We start from the raw sequence: 16,655 nt of genomic DNA on the forward strand, positions 1-16,655 counted from the left end.
TTTGACCTTGATACCATATCATTTCATGAGGTCTGGAGTAAATATTGATGATTCTCAGAGCAATTTCTTCCAGATTTTGTACCACTGTGCCACTACCTCTGATAGAACTGTCTTGCCAGGGGGAAGGACATATCCAGGAATGGGATTGGGATGGGGATGGGGATGGGGACAGTCATACTCGTCGAATCATACTTCACAGACAGACAATGTCCCAAACCCCATGCAAGGCTATTGTTTGATTAGCTTGTGGGTCAATTCTCCTAGATTTGTCACAAGACACCAATTGTTAGTAAGGAAGATCAGTGTCATCAGGCCTGTTGTTGTCCTTATCTTTTCCGGTGCCCAGGTTGATACTAGGTAGTCCATCTGGTTTGTTTCCCATCCCTGGACTTTGTAGCAGTTTTGATAGAACTGAGTAGCTTGCTTGGTCATTTCAGAGGGCAGTTAGGGTCAACCACATTGCAGTGGGTCAGTAGTCACATGCAGATCATCTATGAAAGGCAGATTCCCTTCCTCAAAGAATACTGGTGAACCAAATTTTATAACAGTCCATAAGACCATGAGACATAGGAGCATAAATTAGGTCATTCAGCCCATCAAGTCTGCTTTGCCATTCAATCATGGCCGCTAAGTTTCTCAACCCCATTTTCCTGCTTTCTCCCCATAACCCTTGATCCCTCTGATACTCAGTATTAGGTATACTCAATGACCAGGCCTTTACAGCCTTCTGTGGCAATGAATTCCATAGATTCACCACTCTCTGACTGAAGAAGTTTCTTCTTATCTCCATTTTGAAAGGTCTTCCCTTTACTCTAAGGCTGTGCCCTCAGGTCCTAATCTCTCCTACCAATGGAAACATTTTCCCAACATCTACTCTGTCCAGGCCATTCAGTATTCTGAATGTTTCAATTAGATCCCCCCCTCATCCTTCTAAATGTCTTTGAGTATAAACTCAGAGTCCTTAAATGTTCCTCATACGTTAAGCTGTTCATTCCTGGGACCATTCTCATGAACCTCCTCTGAACATGCACGAAGGCCACTACATCCTTTCTGAGATATCGGGCTCAGAACTGTGCACAGTGCTCCAATTGTAATCTGACCAGAGCTTCTAGAGCCTCAGAAATTCATCCCTGCTTTCATATTCAAATCCTTTCAAAATAAATTCCATCATTGCATTTGTGAATAGTTGCATGGTTGCCATTAGGCTAGCCTTTAATTGAGTTCAAATTTCACCATCTCTTCTGGTAAGATTCATACCCATGTCACCAGAATATTGGCAGTGTCATTCTGAATTGCTAGCTCAGTGACATTACCGCTCTGCCATTGGCTCCCTGGGTGCAGTATCAAGTTGAAAGAGAAAGCTCAACCTCTTCTCCATTCAACGGAAGGATAAGCATATTGGTTCTCCACAGGCATGTGAGCCTTTGCACTCGCTTCCTCTCTGTGATTGTGCAAGTGGTCCTTAATGCCCAGGTGATAGAAAGATTCACCCTGAAGTCTGACGCAGGAGGTTTGGCCATGGAGTCATCTCCCCACAGGAAGCAGTCTCATTAACAAGACGGGACAAAATTCATGAGAAAGAACTAAATACCATAGCATTGAGGGGTGTATTAGAACATGAGACTTTGTCTGTATTCCAATAATAACAATGACTTGCGCTGATGTGGCACCTTTAACATAATGGAACATTGTGAGGCACTTCACAGGAACATCATAAAACAAAATACGACAGAAGAACAAGAAGAGAAACAAGGGGAGATGACTAAGAGTTTAGTTGAAGAGCTGAGTTTTCAGGAGCTGTGAAAAGAAATAATAGATGGAGGAGAGATTTAGGGTGAAAATTCCAGAGCTTATTGCCTGGGCAGCTGAAGGCATGGCCAACAACAGGGAAGTAAGGATGCTCAATGCACTCAAATGAGATGTGTACAATCTCTCTTGCTGGGGAGTAGGGTATAAACAATTGAGGGGTGATCAGACTGAGCTATTTAAAATGTTGGGAGCAATTTATAACATAGATACAAAGAAACTATTTCCTTTTTTTGAGGGAAACGTTAGTCAGAATTGCTACAACACAGAGAGGCCAATCAGTCCATTGTGTCCACACTAGTCCTGTTTTCCAGCACTTGGCCTATAGTTTTATGGTGCTTCAAGTGTTTATCTAAATACAGAGAAACCTCGATTATCCGAATATTGGATTATCCGACAAGATCACAAGGACCCGATGCTTGGTTAAACTATGTTATCAGGCATTCGATCATCTGGAATTTTATTAACTGAATGAAATACTCCCCACTCGTGTCCTTCAGATAATCGAGGTTCCTCTATATTGCTTAAATCTCCAGTGTCCCCATCTCTAAAACCTTTTTAGGCAGTGGGGCCCCAATGGGCCCTACTCTTTCTCTGGCTATTCCCCTTCCTCTAATATACTTCGTAAAACACTTTTGGATTTCCCTTAATGTTATGCATCGTTAAAAATCACACAACACCAGGTTATAGTCCAACAGGTTTAATTGGAAGTTCTAGCTTTCGGAGCGCCGCTCCTTCATTGCTCTGAAAGCTAGTGCTTCCAATTAAACCTGTTGTGTGATTTTTAACTTTGTGCACCCAAGTCCAACACCAGCATCTCCAAATCACGTTATGCATCGAATCTTTTTCATATCTCCTCTTCACTCTCCTAATATTTAAAAAAAATTAATTCCCTGCACTTTTTACACTCCCCTGGGGCATTTACTATTTTCAACTTTCAGAGCAAAGGCAGATAAATGAATTGAGGGAAAGATTAGTGGTGATTTAACTGAACGGCAGAATAGGTTAGAGGGGCTGACTGGCCTCCTGCTGCTCTTAAAGCTCCTGTTTCTGACGGAGCAATTCGGGTCATTTAATTCCTAATCACTTTCTCTTCCAGAAACAAATTATTCAATTTGAATATGAATCTATTTTTGTCTCAGTGAAGTATCTGAACAACGAAATGATACTTTGCATATCTGAACAATGCAAGAGATACATGCCACTACCTAATCTAATGTGTAGTTTAATAAAGCTTCCTGTTTCTGATGCAGGTTGAGCAGGAGTTGTCTATTCCTGCTCCGAATTCTTATGTTCCTATATTCTTCACAACCTTTGATTCTTCCCAATCTCAGTCAGATATTATAGTCCCTCCCTAGTTTGCTCATCATGGACTCAGGACATTAGCAATGAGGCTATGATCGCTGGGGAGGATGACGACATAGTACTTGTTAATATGCTTTTATTCTGTTGTTCTCTCTGTACATCTTGAATTGGAAGCTTGATCCCTTCTTGATTGTGTCACAGATAATGCAGGTGGCCAAAGTGATTTTCTATAAGAAAGCATGATGCATGCTTGCCTTCATTAGCTAGGGCATGGAGTACAGGAGTTGGCAAACTATATTGCAGCTATATAAAACCCTGGTTAAGCTACATTTGGAGTACTGTGCACAGGTTTGGTTGCCACATTAACAGAAGGACATGGAAGCTTTGGAGAGATTGCAGAGAAAGTTCACCAGGATGTTGCCTGGTCTCAAGTGCATTGGCTATGTGGAAAGGTTAAAAAGACTAGGATTGTTTTCACTCGCAAGATGGCAGCTTGATGGAGACCTGATAGAGGTCTACACAATTATGAGAGGCATAGATAGGGTGGAAAGTCAGAGGCTATTTTCCCAGGGTCAAGGTTTCAATTACAAGATGGCACAGGTTCAAGGTGACCGGGGTGGGGTGGAGTTTAAGGGAGTCGTGGAAGGGAAGTTTTCACGCAGAGAGTATTAGGAATCTCGAACACACTGCCACAAGAGGTGTTGGAAGCAGGCACATTGGTGACAATTGAGAGACATCTGGATGGTAACATGGATAGGGAGGGAATAGAGGAATGCGGACCGAATAAGGGCAGAAGGTTTGTTTTTTAGTTTAGTTAGGGCATGATGATCGGCACAGGCTTTTTTTGGGGGGGGGGGGGGGGGGGGGGGCGCAAAGAGTCTGTTCCTACTGTACTTCTCTTTTGTTCTTTTCTCCATTTATAACACTTAGTGCTGTCATCTCCTCAGTGATCATAGAGCCATCATCAAATAGAAGACAAGGCTAGGGGCCAAGTGCTGGAAAACAGGACTCGAATAGATAGGTGCTTGATGACTGGCACAGAGAAAATTGACCAAGGAGCCTCTTTCTGTGCTGTATGACTATGACTCATAATCCATTACACCAAAGGGAGAAAACAACAAAAAAGCAAATCAGGAGAACTGAGTATTAAATAGGCATGGGACAGCAATGTGCAGCATGGTAGATCTATTTACTAACTAAATGCAGCAATGTTGGAGCAGATTATGTGATGAAATCTCCAGGAATTAATTGAATTAGAGTTGACAACCCAACAGCTCTTTCCTAGGGCCACCAGTGACTCAAAACAACTAAGTCACATCTTCATAATTGAACTGTGAATCAAAATGGCTTTGTTCAATAACAAAGAGAAGGTAGACTCCTAAAAGGGAGTGACACATTTTACAATTTGTCATTGTTGTCTCCTGAGATACAAACATCTCCCAGTGAACAAATTACAACTTAATGCTCTAGGGCCACAGTACCCTAACGACTACACAAACAACTCCTTTTGTAGCTCATTCCAAACTCTAGAAGGGATCAACTCACTGAACATCACAACATTCAGTAATCATTAGATCACAGTAGCCTCTCTGATCAAAGCCAAATAAAATTATTTGATACTCCAGCCTTGAAGTAGCTCATTCAACTAAACTTGAAAAATTTACTTCTAGCACTTGACTTCCTCATCTCCATTTTCACAATCAATAAGATACACAATCTCCAACTCAGGGATCAGTTAGCTCCATTGCCTGGATGGCTGGTTTGTGAGGAAGAGTAATGCCAACAGTGTGGGTTCAATGCCCACATTGGCTGAGGTTGCCATGAAGGACACTCCTTCTCAATCTCTCCTGTTACCTCAGACAGGCGACCCTCAGCTCCAATGACAGAGCAACCTCCCATGATTCAGTATGACAATGGTGATTTTTTAAAAATTTCCAACTCCACTTTTTAAGTGCTGAGTTTCCTTATCCAAGTGGACTGTCCTAATTTTGTATTGTCTACAAACTGCCTTCTGGAATGGGGGTTACAGGGGTTGGGGTGAAGGGGATTCTTCGGGGTCCACATGTAGATGTCACATTGGTTTGTTTCTGATCCACTGGCACCTCCCTCAATGTCATCTGAATCCAGAATAATGATCAGTGTGTCCCAAATCTCTACTTTTGTTTCTGTGGGATAGATATTCTCTTCTGCTGAGGATTTATTTGACCTGAGTCTGTTTAACCTGTCTCATACTCCCATTTCATACTGTGTCAATCTTGTCCTTGTTTACACACTGACACAAATAATTGCATTAACTATGTTCACACATTTAACCTATAACTTCTATATGGCTCATCTCTTAACTTTTCCTGGATAAACGGTCACCCTGGAACAATCACCAGACAGGGATGTTCCCTCCCAGTCGGGGAACACTTCAGCAGTCAGGACATTTGGCCTCGGATCTTCAGGTGACCATCCTCTGAGGCCGACTTTGGGTTATGAAATAAAGCAGAGTGGCTGAGCAGAGGCTGATAGCCAAGTTCGGTACCCATGAGGATGGCCTCAACTGGGACCTTGGGTTCATGTCACATTACAGGTGACCCCACTACACTATACACTCTCTCTCAGTCAGACACACACACACATACCCCACACTCACACCTATGCACACACCCTCTAACAGGCTAATACTCCATCACACTCATGCACACACTCAACCAAGCATGCACACACGTAAACACACACACTCATAAGTCTATGGGGTGAATTTGAACTTGCACAATTGTATTTTCAGATACATTCTATTTTTGCTAAAAAGCACACAACTTGCAGGCGGTCAATGCAAGCAGTCAATCTATGTAACATTTTACAAATTCCTACTTTGGAAATAGAACCAGTCTGACTCAAGATTGAGATACAGACAGATTCTGACCTCACACCTTTAATGCATTGTCTGAGCTGAGATGTCACCTTTTTTTAAAATAAAACCTTAAGTTATCTCTAGAATGAGACTTAAAGAAGTTCTGCGATTTGCATATTAATGAACTGAAACCTGCAACTCATTCTAAAAGATGAAAGACTTAACATCAATCTAGGTTTGTTTAATTGCATGAAACTGTGGTCTTTTGCTATAAATTCTGTGTTTTATGATCCTGCTTCACAGCTACCTGATGGAGGTTCAGCGCTCTGAAATCTTTTGGATTATAACCTGGTGTTGTGAGATTTTTAACTTTGTCCACCCCAGTCCAACACCAGCACCTCCACATCTTCCCTTTCTGGCATTCCTCTATGCAACCTTGGTAAGGACTGTCCATTGATATCTATTATAGCCCACTGACTGAAGTACAGTGTGAATGGACAGATTACAGTTAACATGGTATAGTAATTACAACAAATGATATTGGAAAAATATGTAGACTATCATGTCTCATTCGACTTAAGTAAATTGATCATATTGATTGATCCAGCATATGTCTAACTGGTTAGTTTATTAAGCTGACTCTATGTCAGAGGTCAAACTTCATTAATGTACATTTGTAGGCAGCATGTGTGCAGCCTAGACAGTCAGTTGATATTTTCTTGTGGAAAACCCGATATGGTAATTTAACACCTCACCACCACAAGATCAAATATTTTGTAACTTTGTTGTTATATCTCAATTGTTACACCATCTGGTGACTCTAGAAAAAATTGCCAGAGATGGAGAAAGATGCACATTCATTGTATCCTTTACCTTTTCCAAGTTCTGTTCCACAGTTTGAGCAAAATAAATCAGCTGGCTTTTCAATGGAGTACTGAGGGAATATTGAACTGTCAGGTGTATGTCAAATATGACTCTTTTGCTGTCTGTGGAACATTGTCATGGAGAGTGAGAGATGTTGTAAATCTGACAATTAATGAGGTTAATGCTTATGTGGCATTTGCATTCTAGCTCCCCACATCGTACCCCCCAACAAATTATTAGTCAGGAGGTTCATAGCTCCTTAAAAGGTGGAGCCACAGGTAGATAGGATAGTGAGGATGACATCTGGTGTGCTTGCCATTGTTGGTCAGTGCATTGAGTATCGGAGTTGGGAGGTCATGTTGCATCTGTACAGGACATTGGTTTAGCCACTTTTAGAATACTGTGTGTAATTCTGGTCTCCCTGATATAGGGAGAACGTTGTTAAACTTGAAAGGGTTCAGAAAAGATTTACAAGGATGTTGCCAGGGTTGGAGGGTTTGAGCTATAGGGAGAGACTGAATAAGCTGGGGCTATTTTCCCTCGCACGTCAATAAAATTATGACGGGCATGGATAGGGTAAGTAGATAAGATCTTTTCTCCGGAGTGGGAGATTTCACAACTATAAGACATAGGTTTAAGGTGACAGGGGAAAGATTTAAAAGGTATCTAAGGGGCAACTTTTTTCACACAGAGGGTGGTACATGTATACAATGAGCTGCCAGAGGAAGTGGTGGAGGCTGGTACAATTATAACATTTAAAAGGCATCTGAATGGGTAAATGAATAGGAAGGGTTTGGATGGATATGGGCCAAATGCTGGCAAATGGGACTCAATTAATTTAGAATATCTGGTCAGCATGCTCAGGTTGGTCTGAAGGATCTGTTTCCGTGCTGTACATCTCTATGATTCTACTGAGGTCAAAAGGGACATGCCCCCACTCACTGCCCACCCCCCTCCCTTCACCCAAACCCAATCCAGAAGCTACGTTAAGTCATCTCTAGATGAGTCATTCACTAGACGAAAAGTCACTATCAAAACCTACGCCTAATATTTTGAAATTTTATGGTCTATAGCTTGGCTCTTCATCAATATCCAGTTAATCACTTCCTAAGCTTTAGGAACGTCACCTGAATTTAGTGAATTACAAAAATATTGGATTGGGCGGCATTAATTTCTGCCCCATCTCATGAGGCCAAACTGGTTGAACAAGCTGTTTAATCCTATTTATTTTATAGTGACTTAAAAAAAAACAAGGGATGTTGTCCATTCCTAACTCGACTTGTGAAGGTGGTGGTGAGCTACCTCTTGAACTGCTGCAGTCCTTCTGGTTTCTATAGCTGTTTGGTACAATTGGATGGCTCACTGGGCCATTTCAGAGGAAAGTTAAGATTAAACCTGGAGTCACATGAGACAGACAATACAAGAACAGCAGATTTCCTCCCCTAAAAAATCACAGTGAACCAGGTGGATTTTTCAGACAATGTATCATAGTTTCACGGTCATTAAAACCTTGCTCATAACTCTAGATTTATTAATCAAATTCAAATTTCATCAGCTGTCATCTGAACCCATGTTCTCAGGCCATTAGCCCAGGCCACTGGATTACTAGTCTGGTGCTACGGTCTCCCCTGCTACCATTCTGTCAATTTGGATTAGCTATATTACTCATTGGCATCTGAGGCAAAAGGTTATATGTTCAAACCCCCCCCACTAGCTCAAAGCATGACTGTTCAGTGCAGTATTCTGGATGCTCTGCATTGTTGACACTGCTTTTCCAATGACACATTAATCTGAAACTCCTCTTAAATTCAGGTGAATGCATGCAACCCTCAACCAATATTGCCTGAACCACATTTATAGTTTACAGGACCCTGGCATGTATAATTTGGCTCTGGATCTATGTGCCTGTGTAACAGTAGCGAGTACACTTCAGATGTAATTTATTGACTATGAAAAACTTTGGAACACAAATGTAGCTTTGGGTGTCCTTTCGTGAAACTGTGAAAGCAGAGATCCATCCCTTCACTCTCTGGGTCAAAAATAATTAAAGCTCAGGGCTGGCGATTCTTTGTGGAGTGATTTTTTTTAAATCAAGGCCTCACAGCCTCAAAGTGCATTGTGTAATGGATTCAAATAACAACAAACAACAAGGAGGGAGGTGACATACTTGGAAAATGAAAAGTCGCAGAACTTTGGGAAAAGAGCTTGAGTGTGGAACTAACTGGATAGCTCTTTCAAAGGAGGAGAAAGTGAGGTCTACAGATGCTGGAGATCAGAGCTGAAAATGTGTTGCTGGAAAAGCGCAGCAGGTCAGGCAGCATCCAGGGAACAGGAGAATCGACGTTTCGGGCATAAGCCCTTCTTCAGGAAGAAGAGCTTATGCCCGAAATGTTAATTCTCCTGTTCCCTGGATGCTTCCTGACCTGCTGCGCTTTTCCAGCAACACATTTTCAGCTCTTTCAAAGAGCCAGCAGGATTACAAAGGACAAAATTGTCTCGTGTGCTGTATGATTCTAAAAAATGTGTAACAACTGATCATCCCTAAACTAAAATTAACTACAAAGAATAGTTACCAGATTATTCTTCATGACATCAAATCTAAGAAGTTAGAGTGTAACACAAATGCAGTATTATGTTAAGTAAAAATTACAAATTAGGTTCATATCCTCTGCAATGTAAAAGATTGAGGGATGCTTTGATATAGATTTTTTTAGTTATTTTTAAATAAAAGAATTAATGGCCTAGATAGAGGGAAGCATTTTCTGGTGGGGTAGAGGTTGAGAACAGGATGAGATAATATTAGTCAGAGATGGACCATTTAAAAGAGAAGTTAGGAAACTCTTCATCACACAGAGAATAGTGGAAGTGTGAAACACTCACTAATTGCCCGTAGTGTTAGGGGAACGGGTCTGGGTGGGTTGCGCTTCGGCGGGTGGGTGTGGACTTGTTGGGCCGAGGGGCCTGTTTCCACACTGTAAGTAATCTAATCTAATACAGTAGATGCTAGCTTAATTGGCTATAAAATCTGAAATAGATTTGTGCTGGACAGGTATGTACAGGGAATGGCAGGATTCTTGTGGTGCAGTGATAGGTCACTACCTCTCAACCAGGGTGTAGTAACACCTCTGGACAGGTCGATTGGACAATAATGATAATAGGAAACGGAGGCAGGCAGTGGATTGCAGTTATGATACAGAAAGCAAGAATCTCACTTGTTGAGGAATCGGCTGTCAGGATTTCATAGTCTAGACCTGCTCCCATTTTCCTGTTAGAGACAAAAAAAACTGCAGATGTTGGAATCCAAAACAGGCAGGAGGCTGGAAGAACACAGCAAGCCAGGCAGCATCAGGCGGTGAAGTGGACGTTTCGGGTGTAATCTTCTTCAGGACTCTTATTTCCTCCATTTTCCTATTAGCAGCACTGGACTATTTATAACCTCCCTACAAATGCACCACCTAAATCAGGAAATGTCCGGGCTGGGTCCCCAAACGAAGTGGGTAACCTTCTGTGAAATGACAAAGGTGGTCTGTTGCAATTCACTTCATTGCGCACATACTGGGAAAGTGTAACTGTATGGAACCAGACAAGCTCCCTGTTCCTGTGACTGCGCCCCCGCCTAATAAATAAATAAAAGCTGTTAATACTCTTAAAGTGTTAGACATCCAATGGGGCTTAGGGTGGAAACCAGCTTCACAGCCCCGCTTCATTTCGATTAGTCAGATATTTGCAAACTGGAATAAAAAGAAATAAACGACGAAATCGATGCAGTTTAAAGGGGGGGCAGACTGTTGGTGAGCCCGGAGTGAAACATTTACAGATATACATGGCGTGGGTCATAATATGATGTCAAGTCTTCCACAAAGTACGTATATGTTTCTCAATTAACCATTTCATTTACTGGTTTATATGAGTTCAATCCTTTGCAGCCAGATTCTCTTTGGTTGCTAATTTTTATCCGAGGATCAAAAGTAATTTCGTACCATAGATTGGTTGGTCAGTTTAAATAATGTTATTCTAGGTTAAAAGAGCACAGATTTCAGTTTGACGCTCAGGAAGGGACGGAGAAACCAGAGAGGAATTTACCAAGAGAAGGAAACTAAACTCTCAGCCAGAACGAGACAGATTCAAAATAAAAACAATCCTGGCCAAAGAAGTGAACTCACCTCAGAGAAGAGTTTAGTTTGAGAAAGACGATTCGCTTCTCCCACTGTGACGGTGAACGCCTGGAAAATGTCGTGGGGAGCAGGCGGATCCACTGATAGAGAGCAAGGAGGAAGCAGGAAGAGAACAATTGAAAAACAGATCTTGGGATTGGCGAGGGTGGATTCTCCACTACTCATGCAGTCGGAATGTGTCCGTAAAACTCGAAAAGGAGCCTTCAACCCTCGGTCAGGTTGGGTTAGTGAAGAAGGGGAGCATTTAAAACGTTTAAGTCAGTTACAGTCCCTCTCTAGACCAGGTAGGACTTGGTGAGTGACCAATATGCAAAAAGAATTTTCCCTCCCCTCCCTGAACAAAAACAGCTTTTCCCACTGGAATCCACTGGGACTCACGTTTCAAGTGAAACTTAAGTTGCCTCCCTGGAGATTCCGTCACCTGACCTCGCCACATTAGGGAACACTTTACCCCAACTCGTCAGATTTTTAATTCTTGTAAACAAGGGTTCAAAACAGGGAGAATAAACATGCCTTTTTTTCCAAATAAAAACATGGTTTTATTTGTCTCTCCAAATGAAAAAAAAATTCTATAAACGGTGTGTGTCACCATTTAACAAAATAACTGAAGATGCTGGAAACGTGAATCCAGTGCAGACCCCGAAACGTTAATCCTGCTTTCTTTGTACAGTTGCTGCCAGACCTGCTGAATTTCTCCAGCCATTTCTGGGTTTTTTTTTGTATGTGGCAGCATTTGTTGCTCATTTCAATTGCCTTGAACAAAATCAGTAAGAGTATGAGTGGATCGTTTGGATCCTTCGGTTTATCCCACTATACAGTAAGATTATGGGGTATTTGATCATGCCCCAATTTCACACATTTCTCCCCTCCACCCGCTTTTTAATTCCTTAAAGATGAAAAGTTTGCTTACCTCAGCCTCGAATATATTCATTAACCCAGGCCACCTCTGCTTGCTAGGGTAGAAAAATTCAAAGATTAATGACCACCTCAGGGAAGTCATGATATGGCGGAGGCAAAAGTAGGTACTGCAGGTGCCAGTGTTGGGCTGGGGTGGACAAAGTTAAAAATCCCACAACACCAGGTTGTAGGTCAGCAGGTTTTTTGGAAGCAGTAGCTTTTGGAGCACTGCTCCTTCATCAGGTAGATGTGAAGCAGGATCATAAGAATAAAATTTAAAGCAAAAGACCACAGTGTTATGCAAATGAGATGATATATTGAACAAACCTAGATCATTATTATGTCTTTCATCTTTTTGAATGGGTTGCAGGTTTCAGTTCATTTATATGTAAATCCCAGAACTTCTTTTCAGTCTTATTCTCGAGATAACACGGTTTTATTTAAAAAGTGACATCTCAGCTCAGACAATGCATTAAAGGTGTGAGGTTAGAGTCTGTCTGTATCACAATCTTGAGTAAGAGTGGTTCTATTTCCAAAGTAGGAATTTATAAGAAGGGCTTATGCCCGAAACGTCAATTCTCCTGCTCCTTGGATGCTGCCTGACCTGCTGCGCTTTTCCAGCAACACATTTTTCAGCTCTGATCTCCAGCATCTGCAGTCCTCACTTTCTCCTGTCTGTAAATAGTGCACTTTTTGAGCAAATCGAATGTATCTGCAAATATAATTCTGCAAATTCACCCCATAGATTTAGATGCGTATGTGCATGCATGAGAGTATTTGTGTGTGCGCGCGTTTGAGTGCACGAGAGAGTGTGTGTTTGCATGTGTGCATACGTGCGTGAGTGTAATAGAGTCATAGAGATGTACAGCATGGAAAACAGACCCCTCGGTCCAACCCGTCCATGCTGACCAGATATCCCAACCCAGTCTAGACTCACCTGCCAGCACCCAGCCCATATCCCTCCAAACCCTTCCAAGTCATAGACCCATCCAAATGCCTCTTAAATATTGCAATTGTACCAACTTCCACCACTTCCTCTGGCAGCTTATTCCATACATGTACCACTCTCTGCGTGAAAATGTTGCCCATTAGGTCTCTTTTATATCTTTCCCCTCTCACCCTAAACCTATGCTCTCTAGTTCTGGACTCCCCGACCCCAGGGAAAAGACTTTGTCAATTTACCCTATCCATGCCACTCATAATTTTGTAAATCCCCATAGGGTCACCCCTTAGCCTCTGACACTCCAGGGAAAACAGCCCCAGCCTGTTCAGCCTCTCCCTATAGTTCAAATCTTCCAACTCTGGCAACATTCTTGTAAATCTTTTCTGAACCCTTTCAAGTTTCACAACATCTTTCCAATAGGAAGGAGACCAGAATTGCATGCAGATGGAATGTAATTCTGTGAGAGTGAGTGTGGGGGGTGTATGTGTGTGTATGAGTGACTGCATGTACAAGAGTCCTCCATGGAAGACTTTGGGATACACACCAATGCACAGTGGCCAAGCAGAGGCTGATAGCCAAGTTCGGAACCCATGATGATGGCCTCAACCGGGACCTTGGGTTCATGTCACACTGCAGGTGACCCCACTACATGATACACTCTCTCTCTCACATACACACACACTCTTACATACTCACACACTCATGCAAACCCTCTCTCACGCCTAACACCTTTAATACATTGTCTGAGCTGAGATGTCGCCTTTTTTTTCATAAAACCTTAAGTTATCTCGAGAATGAGCTTTAAAAGAAGTTCTGGGATCTACATATTAATGAACAGAAACCTGCAACCCATTCTAATAGGTGCAAGATGTAACAGCAATCTAGGTTTGTTCAATATATCATTTCAGTTGCATGACACTGTAATCGTTCGCTATAAATACTGTGTCTCATGATCCTGTCCAACAGCTACCTGATGAAGGAGCAGTGCTCCGAAAGCTAGTGCTTCCAAATAAATCTGTTGGATTAGAACCTGGTGTTGTGATTTTTAACCTCAAGGAAGAAATTACTCATCTTAAATGGGAGAGAATCATTACTTTGAAACTCTGACCCCACTACTAGATTTTCCCTACGAGATGAAACATCCTCCCACCAATGACCATTTTGAGTCCCTATGTTTTAAAACAGATTCACTCATTCTTCTAAGTTCTAACCTATAACAGTGCATCCTGCTCAATGTTTCATCATATGAGATCCATTCATCCCAGTTTTATCAACTCATAAACATCAACTTTTTTTCTTGCACAAAAAATCTTGATTTAAAAAAAAATCTTTATCTATATTCACAGGTACCAAAGCAGTTCTGTACAGTTTTTGCATATAAAGAAAAACATGATGTGGAGGTGCTGGTGTTGGACTGGGGTGGACAAAGTCAGAAATCACATGACACCAGGTTATAGTCAACAGGTTTACAGTACTTGAAATCACAAGCTTTTGGAGTCTAGCCCTAAAAGCTTGCGATTTCAAATAAACATGTTTGAGGCTATAACCTATGTCATGTGATTTCTGATCAAGAGAAACAAACATTAGAATTTGACATTCCTGCTGTTGCAAAAACCAAAGGCATTTTTTACTCATGTAGGCCACTACTTACATACATTGAGGCAATGAGAGGGTCTGGTAACTAAACAGACCCTCATGACACTTTGACAAAAAGACCTTAGACTGTGACATTTCCCCACTGTGCCTCGGCGCTTCTGCCCTAGCTTTAGTGCATCCTGGAATTTGGAATGTGCCAATCTGCAGTTCAGTTGAGGTCAACTCTTTGCACGGGAAGACCAATATGTTTTGGGCAGACCAAAAAGCATCTTTCATCAAGTTGGTGGTCCTCCAGGTACAGTCGATCTTTGTTTTTGTGTGAATCCCAGGGAACAACCTGTAGAGCCCAGAGCCCTGCTCCGGACAAATCTCGATAAACACCACTTTTCTCTCTCCAGACTTACTTTGAAAAGGCACATTCCAAAAGGAGATTTGTGACAGTCTCTTCACCAGAGCAGCCACTTCGAAGGCAGCGTGTGGCAGTGCATAGAGACCTCTGTCATTTTTAAATTTCAAAATTATATTTTATTCATAAAATATCTTTATATACAAGTATATATTACATTAAAGCAATTCAGTTCTGTAAAACTCTCAGCTGCTTTTCGTAATTTCAAAAATATACTTTATTCATAAAAGAATCTTTTTGTACATATATACAGTACATTGTCGCAAAAGCAATTTGGTTCTGCACTGTTGTATATCAAGCAACCAAACAAAACTGTGAACTTTGACTCTTTCCCAAAATCAAACAGAGACCTTTCTTACACAATACTAATATTTACATATATTTGAGGGGCAAGGAGGATCCAATAACTGAAAGGAACCCCATTTACCTTCAGTGTAAACCTCTCAGCTGCCTTCCATGCCAGTCTATCTCTCCTGGGGTTAGGAGATCAAAGTTGTATGCTGGATTTTAGGAACAGGCTCACCAATACCCTAAACAGTTGTAATGAGAGTTCAAAACAAGTAAAGAAAAACATTGTGTTTTTTTAATGCTTGTGATTTTTCTCAAGTTGTTTTCTTTTATGCTCTATCTCCTTGCATTAAAGGCTATCATTCTATTTGTTTTCCTAATTACTCGCTGAACCTGTATGCTAGCTACTTGTGATTGATATACAATGATATCCAGGCTATTAGGATAGATGAAGGTCTAATGTTATTATTAAGGGACTGTTAATCCAAAGACTCAGGTAATGTCCTGGGGACAAAACAGAAATTGCTGGAAAAGCTCAGCAGAGCTGATGGTTTCTGTGGAGAGAAATCAGAGTTAATGTTTCAGATCGAATGACCTCAGAACTGAAGAAGGGTTACTTGACCTGAAATGTTGACTCTGATTTCTCTCCACAGATGCTGCCACACCTGCTGAGCTTTTTCAGCAATTTCTGTTTTTGTTTTCTGATTTACAGCACCCACAGTTCTTTCGGTTTTTATTTACTGTCTTAGGGACCCAGGTTCAAATTCTGCCATGGCAGGTGGTGGAATTTGAGCTCAGTAAAAATTTGGAATTAAGAAACTAATGATGGCCATGAATCCTTTGCTGACTGTCAGGAAAAACCCACCTGGTTCACTAATGTCCTTTAGGGAAGGAAACTGTCACCCTTACCTGGTCTGGCCTACATGTGACTCCAGACCCACAGCAATGTAGTTGACTCTTAACTGCCCTCTGGGCAATTAGGGATGGACAATAAATGCTGGTCCCACTGGTGATGCCCTCGCCCCAAATGAATAGAAAAAGGGCCCTCCACAGCTTTCTGGGTCTCTCTCCAGATAAATAATGTTCCGTTTTTTTTATTTTTCCTGGCAAAGTGTACACAGATCCTTGAAAGTTGCCAACCAGGTTGACAGGGTTGTTAAGAAGGCATTCAGTGTTTTAGCTTTTATTAATAGAGGGATCGAGTTCAGGGACCATGAGGTTATGCTGCAGCTGTACAAAACTCTGGTGCGGCCGCACTTGGCGTATTGTGTACAGTTCTGGTCACCGCATTATAAGAAGGATATGGAAGCTTTGAAAAGGGTGCAGAGGAGATTTACTAGAATGTTGCCTGGTATGGAGGGAAGGTCTTACAAGGAAAGTCTGAGGGACTTGAGGCTGTTTTTGTTAGAGAAGAAGGTTGAGAGGTGACTTAATAGAGACATATAAGATAATCAGAGGGTTAGATAGGGTGGACAGGGAGAAGCAGAATTAGGTAATTCAGCCAATTGGGTCTGCTCTGCTATTCGATCATGGCTG

The 16,655-nt window shown here is 41.6% G+C and overlaps 1 protein-coding gene across 1 annotated transcript in view; it reads right to left on the bottom strand.

The window, feature by feature from the left end:
- The window catches only part of LOC122560303 (syntenin-1-like), a 40,570-nt gene extending 29,311 nt beyond the window's left edge, over positions 1-11,259 (bottom strand). Inside the window, exon 1 of the mRNA XM_043710880.2 lies at positions 10,978-11,259. The gene's annotated coding sequence lies outside the window, so the exon portion shown is untranslated. The remainder of the gene's footprint in view (positions 1-10,977) is intronic.
- Between the last annotated feature and the right edge of the window lie 5,396 nt (positions 11,260-16,655).

The sequence above is a fragment of the Chiloscyllium plagiosum genome, unplaced genomic scaffold (assembly GCF_037043375.1).
Source record: "Chiloscyllium plagiosum isolate Xiang-an unplaced genomic scaffold, Cpla_swu_hap1 HiC_scaffold_15, whole genome shotgun sequence".
In the NCBI taxonomy this organism is placed as follows: domain Eukaryota; kingdom Metazoa; phylum Chordata; class Chondrichthyes; order Orectolobiformes; family Hemiscylliidae; genus Chiloscyllium; species Chiloscyllium plagiosum.